This window comes from Tamandua tetradactyla, chromosome 12 (assembly GCF_023851605.1).
Source record: "Tamandua tetradactyla isolate mTamTet1 chromosome 12, mTamTet1.pri, whole genome shotgun sequence".
Taxonomy (NCBI): Eukaryota; Metazoa; Chordata; class Mammalia; order Pilosa; family Myrmecophagidae; genus Tamandua; species Tamandua tetradactyla.
Window position 1 is genome coordinate 58962853 of NC_135338.1, and position 11166 is coordinate 58974018.

Consider the following 11166-nt stretch of genomic DNA (forward strand, 5'->3'; position numbering starts at 1 on the left):
GAGCTCTTTTAAACAGTTAAGTGTACATATAAACTCTCAATTACTTTTCATGAAAATTCACTACAATGTGTGTCTCTATGCAGGTACATATTGTTATGTCCCTGGGGAGATATCAAATACCCTCTCTTCTCTTTCCACAGACATATAATCACACACACACACACACACACACACACACAGAGCAAAATTTGGGAAAGACAATGAATTCAAGTGACCAGGAACGAAGGATCAATGTAAGAAAACCTTGTGCTAAAATTCTGAGAACGTAGATTATGCAGTTATGTTTTCCTGAGTCAGTTAGAGAAATGTCAAGCAAACTGTTTTGCAAAATTATTTATGCAATACCTAGAATTTACAAATGAAATACTTTTCTATTTTTCATTTTGATATTTTCTTTTTAAATTTAACCAGTCTAGAGAGAAATGAAGACCCATTTGTGCCCCTCCCTGATTCCCATTTCGCTTTGTCCATCTCCAGAGGTGGATTTTGAAATTGGTCTGTATTCTTCTCATATTTTATGCTTTTAGTACTCAGGTATTGATCTACCGCAGTTTACAGAACTGTGTTATTTAACTGGCTTCATGCTACTTTTTAAAAAGCTTTCTAAAAAGATCTGCCTTCACAAAATATATCAAACATAACAAGTACAGAAAACAATATAACAAATATTTCCATAACCCAGACCTGATGCATGTGAATGCTTTATTTTATTTTCTTCACATATTTTCTTTTCTTTAGGGAAAGAAACCATTTCAAATTTTGCTAATAGATCTCTCCCTTATCCATCCTACTCCCAGTATAATTCCATTCCTCTTCTTCACTCCCAGAGATAGTTGCTCCCAGATCCGGCCATTCTTCTCTAGATTTTCTCCTTGCTATTTGTAAAAGTTGCCCTAAAAGATGTAATATTGCATTGTGTTATTTTAAAGATTTATATACTTGGTATTTATGTGTGTGTGTGTGTGTGTGTGTGTGTATATATTTGCTACTTGATTTTTTGCTTATATTAATTTTTGAGAATTGTCCATGTTGATATATGATAATTTATTCATCTTATCTGCTACTTACATTTATCATTTATTTATCCTTTCTTCCTTTAAAGTTTGTCAGAGTTTTGTCATGGGCTACCATACGATCTTCTCAGATTTTTCCTTCTAGCTGCTTCAAATCTCTTAAAGGAGATTTAAGTATTCTTCTTTTTTTTGTTTTTTTTTTTTATGAACAATACATGAACCGTCTCACAAAACGTTTCCTGGTACATTTCTGTCAACATTTCCTTAGGGCATAAATATACCAAAAAGTGGAATTGCAAATCAATGAGTGAATGGCTTTTCAAGTTATTTGATTTTGCCAAATTGTCCTTCAGAGTGACTCAGCACTTTATATTTCTGCCATCAGTCTATGAGATTTGTTTTCTCCATGCCCTCGCTAAACTTAGTATTGTCAGATTTTTTTAAATGCAGATTCTTGATGTAGTGAAATAGTATCTGTATTAGCTAGGGTTCTCTAGAGAAACAGAATCAGCAGGAAATATCCGTAGATATAAAATTTATAAAAGTGTCTCATATAACTGTGGGAACATGGAGTCCAAAATCTGTAGGGCAGGCTGTGAAGCTGATGACTTCGGTGAAAGGTCTGGATGAACTCCGCAGGAGAGGCTGAAGCAGGAATGAAGAGACTGTCTCTTCTGAATCCTCCTTAAAAGCCTTCCAGTGATTAGATTAAACATCACTCACTGCAGAAAACACTCCCCTTGGCTGATTACAAATGCAATCAGCTGTGGATGTGGCTGATGTGACCCTGATTTACTTCTATGAAATGTCCTCATAGCAACAGAGAGGCCAGCACTTGCCCAACCAGACAAACAGGCACCACCACCTGGCCAAGTTGATACATGAACCGCACCATGACAGCATCATATTGTTTTAATGGTATCATGTTGCTTTAATTTGCATTTCTCTGATTACTAGTGAGAAGTAGCTTACCCATGTTTAATAGCCATTGAGATTTCCATCCTGTTTTATGAATTATCTTTCAATTTATGCCAATTTTTCCATAACATTATTCCTCTCAGTGATTTGATAGAATTCATAAATCTTTATTGGTTGTATGCTTGGCAAATACATTTTCTTAATCTTAGCCAATCTTTTAATTTTTCTTATGGTGTCTTTTAAATCTCAGAAGCTTTACTGTCAGCCTTTATACATTCGTTAATCTTTTCTCAATTCTTTCCTGAGTGGTCCATGAATAGAAAACTTTTATTTTATTGAAATTATCATTATTAATCTATCAGTATTGAATAATAGTTTGACAGAGTATAGAGTTCTGGGTTAGACTGATTTCTGTCCTCAAAATTTTGAAGACCTCTTTCCACTTCTTCCTCTCCCTCTTCTCCTACCCCTTTCCCTTCTCCATCTCTTTCAGTCTGTTGATGATGTCATTGACATTCCTCATATGGAATCCATATTTTTTTCTTGCAAGTGTCTGGGTATGGATTTATTATTCATCCTATTCAAAATTCAGTGTTCTCTCTCAAACTGAGGAATCACATCTTTCATTCATTAAGGTTGTTTTCATCTATTACCTTTTCGATAATTCTTTCTATTCTCTTTCCCTGGAAATTGTATAACTACATGTTGGACCTTCTAATTCTATAGCCCATAAGTTAAATATTTCATTTATAACTACCCTCTCTTTTTCATGCTGTGATACTTTCTAGGAAATAACTTCAGGTTTTTCTCACAGTTTACCCATTCTCAAGATTTCATACTAGAAGATATGTTTAATCCTCTTTTTCACTCATATATTTATGGCTTTTGTTTTATGGATACTTATATAAATATATATCTTATATATAATTACATATACACATATGATGTATATAATTATAAATAAATATCTGTATTTCTTTTTTCTCTATTTTTAGCTATTTTTATATCTTTGAATTAATCCTCTAATTCCCACCAAACAGCACAGGTTAGAATCTAGTTTCCCCCTTTCTGTGTTTGTAGATCCATTCACAACAGCGAGAAATCTGGATTCTATTACCCTCATTGTATTTACACATTTACTCTAATCTAGAATATACAGAAAGTAATTTCAGGATTGCTAACCCATCCCACTGTAAAAAGCAAACGTACTAACTAAAGTTCAATATTTATTTAAAATTTTAAGGTACAACTTACAAACTTTGAAATGAACAAATCCTCAGTGAACAGTTTGGGTTGTTTAGACTTTCCAGTGCTTTGAATAAACCCCTGAAAACAACCTTACTTTTTAAGATATAGAACATTTCTATCTTCCCAGAAAGCTCCTTTCTGGTAAATTCCCCCTTCTCTGCTCCCAACTGGAGGCAACCACTGTTGTGATTTTTCACCATAGATTGGTTTTGCCTGTCTTAGAATTTCATATAAATGAAATCACTCAGTGTGCTCTTGTTTGTGTACAACGTCTTTCACTCAGCATGGAGTGAGATTCATTTATGTTGTGTGTATCAGTGGTTAATTCAATTTTATTGCTGAATACTATTTTATTGTATCTTTGGTTTCTTATACATTTTCTTGTTGATTGACATTTGGGTTGTTTCCGGTTTTCAGCTGTTATGAATAAGTTGCTCTGGACATTTTGTACAAATCTGGTTGAGGGAATATATTTTTTATTTCTATTGAGCAAATACCTAGGATTAGAATTGTGGGGTAAAAGAGTGGTTTATAATTAACTTAAAAAATAAACTGTAAAAAATATAAATTGTTTTCCAAAGACACTATATTATTTTACTTTCCCATTAATATTAAAAAAAGGTGTGCTCCACATTCTCAACAATATTTGATTTTAACAGATATTATAATTTTAGCATTTCTAGTGGGTGTGAAGTGGTATCTCACTGTAGTTTTAATTGCATTTCCCTGAAGGCTGATGATGCTGAGAATTTTTCAGATGCTTATTGGCCATTTGCATAACTTCCTTTGCAAAGTATACCTGTCTTTTGTTCACTTTCTTATTAGGTTGTTTTCTTTTTGTTGTTGAGTTGTGAGAATTATTTATACATTCTTGATAATAGTCCACTGTCAGGCATGTGTTTTGCAAATATTTCTTCTTAGTTTGAGACTTTCTTATTCATTTTCTCAAATGAGCCTTGATATGATAAGATTTTATTAATTTTGATGAAATCTAATTTATCATTTTTTCTTTTATGGCTATTAATTTACGTGTCTAGTCCAAGAAAACTATCTGCCCCCAGATCATGAAGGTATTCTCTGTTTTTTTCTTAAAGACTTAGAAACAAAAAGCTTTGTAGTTTTAAATTTTATATTAAATTGAAATTAAATTTTGTATATCGTATAAAGGGCTGAGATTCATGCCTATAACCATAAGAATATCCAGTTTGTTGAAAAGACCTTGCTTCTTTTATTCAATTCTTTGACATATTTGTTGAAAATAGAATAACCATGTAATTGTGGATGTCTTTCTCTATTCCCTCTTCTGTTTCATTAATCTATGTGTGTATCTAATGTCATTGCCACACTGCCTTGGTAAATGTAGCCATATAATAAGACTTGGAGTCTGATATTGCAATGTCTTCAGATTTTTTCTAATTATCAAGATTACTCTAACAATCCTAGAATGTCCATATAATATCCTTTTAAATTTTTATTTTTTAAAATACCTGACAAAAATTGTGATTTAGATGCTTTAATATATGGATCAAGTTGAGTAGAATTGATGTCTTAATAATATTAAGACTTTGATACATGGACATGCTGTATCTCTTCATTTATTTAGGTCTTAAATTTTCTCAGTACCTACCATAGTCATTTGTGTAGAGGTTTTTTTTTAACATATTTTGCTGAATTTATTAGTAAGTTATGCTATTTTGAATGAAAATTTTAGATTTTATTTTCCAGTATAAATAAATAAAATTGATTCTTATATATGAACCTTGTATCCTGAGACTATTAATTCTAAATGTGTATGCATCTGTTTATTTTTTGGTAGATCTCTGAACATTTTCTAATTCGACAGTCATGTTGTCTGAGAAGAGACAATGTTACTTTTTTCTTTCTAATCTTTATGTTTTTGTTTATTTTTCTTGCCTTATTTACTTGCCTAGGACCATCCTTGCCTTGTTTCCAGTGTTAGGAGGAAATTATTAAGTGTTTCACCAAATTAGTATTGTTTTGTTTTGTTAAAGCGGCTGCAATACAATATACCAGAAATGGGTTGGCTTTTATAAAGGGGATTTATAAGTTACAAGTTGCAATTCTAAGGCCTTGAAAATGTCCAAATTAAGACACCAGAAAGAGGATACCTTCTTGGAGGGAATGCAGCATCCGTTTCCTCTGTCACATGGGAAGGCACATGGTGAAGTCTGCTGGCCCTCCTGGGTTCATTTCAAAATGGCACTCTCAGCTCCTGTGGGTCCTTCTCCTGGAGGTCTATCCTTCTGCATCTCCAAACATCTGTTTAGGCATCTCCTGTCTGCATTGGCTTGAACTCTTTCTCTCTTTGTAAGGACTTCAGTTAGTTAATTAAGACCTACTTTGAATGGGAGGGTCCAAAACACCATGGAAATAATCTAATCAAAATGCCACAGCCACAATTTGGTGGGTCACATCTCCGTGAAAACAAACTAATCAGAAGATCTCACTCTATAACAGGACTGCCCCCACAAGATTGGATTAGGATCAAAGGAACACGGCTTTTCTGGAGTACTTGACAGTTTCAAACCAGCACAAGTTATGATGTCGGTCATAGTTTTTGTAAAATACATTTGTCAGATCAGAGAAATTCCCTTCTATTCCTATTTTTCTGAGATTTTTTTGCCATGTAAAAATGGTACATTTTGTCAGATGCATTTTCCACATCTATGGATAAACATTGCACTATTGGGGAAAACTTCACTTGGTCATTGTAATAATTATTTTATATGACTGGATTAAATCTGCTGGTTTTTAAATTTATGCTAATAAGGAATATTTGTCAATATGTTTTTTCCTTTAACATTTTTGTCAAATTTTAGTATCACAGTTTTTTGGCTTCATAAAACAAGTTGAGAAATGTTCTTTGCTCTTTGTTTGCCAAAAAATGTTTCTATAATCTGAATATGATTTTGTCTTTAAGTGTTTGGTAAAATCCAATAGTGAAACCTTCTGGACTTGGAAGGTTCTTTTGAGAAGGTTATTATTATTTATTTTCCCCTTTACTGCTAATTACATATACTACCATTCAATACATGGTAAATAATACATATTCAGATATTCAATTTTTATTTGGGTCAGGTTTTGGTAAACTTTATTTTTCTAAGAATTTATTCATTCTATCTAAATTGTCCAGAATATTTTCTTATTATCTTTTTAAAGTCTATATGATGTCTATGATACCCTCACATTCTTGGTACTGGTAATTTTTTTTCTTCCCTCTTTTTTGTTATCATTTTTGCTAAGGATTTATTGATTTCACTAATATTTTTTAATAAAAGGACTTTTGTCTTTATTACTTTCATTTGAGCTCTGTTTTCTACATCATTATACTTCCTTCTGCTGTTTCTAAGGAGAAGTCAGTTGTAATTTGTATTGTTGTTTCATAGATATAATTTGTCATTTTTCCTTGATAGCTTATTAGTTTTCCCAATTTTCTTTTTTATCTGTTGGACCATGATATGCATAGATATGGTTTCCTTAGTGTTTATCCTTCTTGGCATTTGCTTAACGACTGGGATTTTTGGCTTGAGGTCTTTCACAAATTTGGGAATATTCTGGCATTTATTTGCTTAAGTACCTTTTATTTCATATTCTTCAATATTTCTCCTTATAGGACTGCAGATTCATATATACATATATATATATATATATATATATATCACATATTGTGAATATATGTATAGATCATTTGATATTGTTCCACTGGTCATTTAGGCTCTCTTACTTTTTATTCAGTGATTGATTTTTTATTCTCAAATTGCATATATTCTACTGATCCATATTCATATTCATTGATATTTGCATAGACTATTTACTTAATCCCATAATTTTTCATTTCACAATTTGTACTTTAGACTGCAGAGTTTCTGCTAGCTTCTTTACCATAATTACAATGTCTCTGCTGACCTCTCCATCTATTCTAGTTTGCTAGGTGCTGGAATGCAGTATACCAGAAACAGAGTGGCTTTTAAAAAGGGGAATTTAATAAGTTGCTAGTTTACAGTTCTAAGGCTGAGAAAATGTCCCAATTAAAGCAAGTCTACAGAAATGTCCAATAAAAGGCATCCAAGGAAAGATACCTTGGTTCAAGAAGGCGATTAAGTTCAGGGTTTCTCTCTCAAGTGCAAGAGCACATGGTGAACACAGTCAGAGTATTTCTCTCATCTGGAAGGGCACATGGTGAACACAGCATCATCTGCTAGCTTCTTCTCCTGGTTTCTTGCTTCATGAAGCCCCCTGGGAGGCATTTTCGTTCTTCATCTCCAAAGGTCACTGGCTGGTGGACTCTACTTCTCGTGGCTATGTCATTCTGCTCTGCTCTCTCTGAATCTGTCATTCTCCAATATGTTTCCTCTTTTATAGGACTCCAGAAACTAATCAAGACCCATCCGAATGGGTGGAGACATGTCAACATCTAATCCAGCTTAACAACCACTCTTGATTACATCACATCTCCAGGGAGATGATCTGTTTACAGTTTCAAGCATACAGTATTGAATAGGAATTATTCTGCCTTTACAAAATGGGATTAGGATTAAAACATGGCTTTTCTAGGGGACATACATCTTTTCAAACCAGCACACCATCTATTCATTTATAGTGTCTATATTTTCCTTTAAGTCTTCAAAAATATTTTCACTAGCTGTTTTAACCCTCAGTATATCTCATACAATTACCACCATCTGGGTACAATGATTATTTTTTTATTCTTTTAAATGTTATAAATAATTTTATGAATTATATGCAGAAGTTGCTAAAAAGAGATAGTTAAAATATCTTCAGTAGAAATTTTAAGAATTTTAACATGGTAAATCCAAAATTTTATTCCACATTTTCCATTTTTGTTTGTTTTATTTTAATGGAGAGTTCCTTCATAGGCAAAAAACTGCTCAATTCAAATTCATGTATGAATTTGGAATATTTACACTTTTACCAGAATTCAAATTAATTTCTAATTGATTCTAGCTTGCTATTATTTCTAATTCTTCTGTTTCCACATAAATGGCAAAGAGCAATACTTTTGAAAAATATTAATGAATAACAGTTTTTTGAAGAGGAGTTGTCCTGTTTTGCTCAAGATTGATTTCATTTTTATATTTATAAACACTGATAAAAATGACCACAACAATGAATTTATTTATTTATGCTTCATCTATTTCCTTGCATTCATTTTTGTCTAAATACCTACCATTAGTATTTGTCCACATATGAAGATATCAAATAAATTTTGATCCTCAAGCATCATAAAAGATGAAAGAATAATGTCACATGTCATTTTAGCAAAATGGCATGATCCATTATTTTGCCACTAATTTTGCATAATGAAGCTTTTTCAGTTGAATGATTAATGCTTAATTGTATGCGAATACCAACTTTTCTCTTTGTCTGCCCTAAAATATTGTTTGAGGCATTGACTTTTGATTTTGAGGAAATCCATTTAGAATTTGTTATCTGGAGTCTCATAGTCTCAGAGTCTGTTTAAATGATAATTTAACTATCGTTACCAGAGCCTAGGATGCCACTATCCATCTGTTGGCCTTCATATTCTGATATAGCTAATAATTGTGAAATGCCTCCTTTTGTCAATTTTCTTCCCTTACCATTATGGGTGGAAAATGATTTTTTTTTTTAAATTCTCAGCTATGTTCAGGAAAGCTTAAGAATGGAATGAAAAAAAGTTATATTCTTTAAAGATGATAATATACTGGTCAAAGCAACAGAAAATCTAAAGAATAATGCTGTAGTAATGACTCATTTCACTTTTACATCATCCTGTAGTCTAGTGGATCATTTTTCTGTTTTCTTATTATTTTGTAATTTTCTGGTATAATTAGGAATAATTGATAAGAAAAATGAGATAGGCCTCTGGATAATTAAAAAACATAATATTTAGAGGAAAAATAACATCATTAAAATCCTATTATATATCCTAAACTTATTATACATGAGTCCAGTGGACCCACATGATTATGCATGATAAAATTAGTTTTATTTCATTATTTTTATGATGTCTTTCACTTTAGAAGATTGCTAAGAAAGAGTAAAAGTCAATCCTCCTTATACATGCAACTGTTCAGAAAATAAAATAAAAACCTAATATATAGACTAATAAACACTGATAATATATCAATGTTTAAAATACTCGTTAGTTAATTCAACAATTTAGCTTATTTCAGAGAGAGTTCACAGTGTCTGTTTTTCCATTTGACCATGATCATATTTAGTATGTTTCTTTGTGTATTTAGTGTTTTTTATTGTATTCTATACCTTGTAGGTGATGCATTGTACAGACACTGGATTCAGTTAGGTTCCTCTGAAGAGTGTTGATTTCTTTTCTAGCAAAGAGTTGACTTGGGCAGACTAGATCTCCCAGTTTCATTTCCACTGTGGTGAGCAGCATCCTAAATACTCCCTCAGTTCTTTCTCATTTCAGTCACTTTGGATTTAGCCAGATATCCTAGAGCCTCTCCCAACTACATAGTTCTGTGGTCAGTTAGGGATTTGGGCTTTACAAGCAGGTTGGAAGATTCATATCCTCCACAACTCCCTAATTTTCAGAATACTCACCGTGAGTTTTTTAAGCCCTGTGGAAGTCTTAAAGTCTTTCCTCTCACATATGAAACCAACCAACAAACCAGAGTCTTTCCCCAACACCCAGACTGGAAAGTGCTCTTAGGCAAAAAGCCACAGGCACACACATCTCACCCAGTTCAGTTCCTATCTTTTAAGTATCTCCTTGCTTTGTGGTACTCTCCATGGCCATCGATTGTTTGATTTTGTTTTATAATTAATATCTGTGGGAGAATTAGTGTGAGTAAGCTATTTGATTATTACTAGAGGCCACAATTAACCATTGTTTTCTTTGTTTGGTTTTGTTTTCTTTGAAAGGCCTGATTGTTTATTACCTTAAAAATGTACTTCACTGATCATGATCATACATATTGTTGTGTTATGGCTTTTCTCTTGGATATTAATGTTGTAGTTTTCATACTGAAGTGTCCCAATAGGATTAAGCACATTAGAAAAAAAATACCCTAGATGAAAAGGAACACTAAATTCTGGTATTCTACTCCACACAATTAATTAAAACATTGTTTTATTTAATGAATAAAATCAGTGACATTGTATGTAATGAATCAGTGGCATTATAATGTAATGATAGCTATAAAGAACAAAGTTTCTCTTATAAGTAGGCAGCATATACTTCTTTGTACTTTAATATTTAGTTTTATAATTCAAGCTATCTCCATCATGGATAAAAAGCATAATCATAATAAGCATACAAGTTTCAGATAATTTCCATGCTTCTATTGCACAAATTTAGTGATTTTACTTTAAACAAAAATCTCAAGCCACCTTCAAAATAGATGCAAAAAAAAGTGATTTTCAAATAATTTGAAAAGCATAGTGCTTGTTTGTATGATATTAACTCAAACTTTAAATACTACAATCGCCAATTTTCTGTAATAAAATGAGCAGACATATATACATGGATTTCATTTATAGAACTGCCTTCTAAGAGAAAGTCACTTTTTAGAGGACAATATATTTGGTTACAGTTCCACATATCTGTAGTAAAGAAACAGCCAAATGAAGGCTAATCTGGCACTTAGTAATATAAGATACAACATTTTGGCCAAAGATCAAAATTATAATAATTCGATCTTAAAAATTCAACCCATATGAGATTACTTTTTAGTGAATAAATGTCCTGTTGAGTGTTTCAATAACCTTTTCTTTTTATGACTGTCTAACTGACCCTTTTTTTTTAATTAATGTCTTTCACCAACATTTCAAACTGACCCTTTTCTTTAATCAGTAAGACTCACCAATATTTCAAACTGACCTCATATATCCATGTTCCCATTATGGTACCAAGGGACTGATGGTTTTTAGTTTCAAAACTTTTAATAATTTTAATTTCCAAAAGCCCCATATGGTTATTATATTTTTAATCTTACAATTG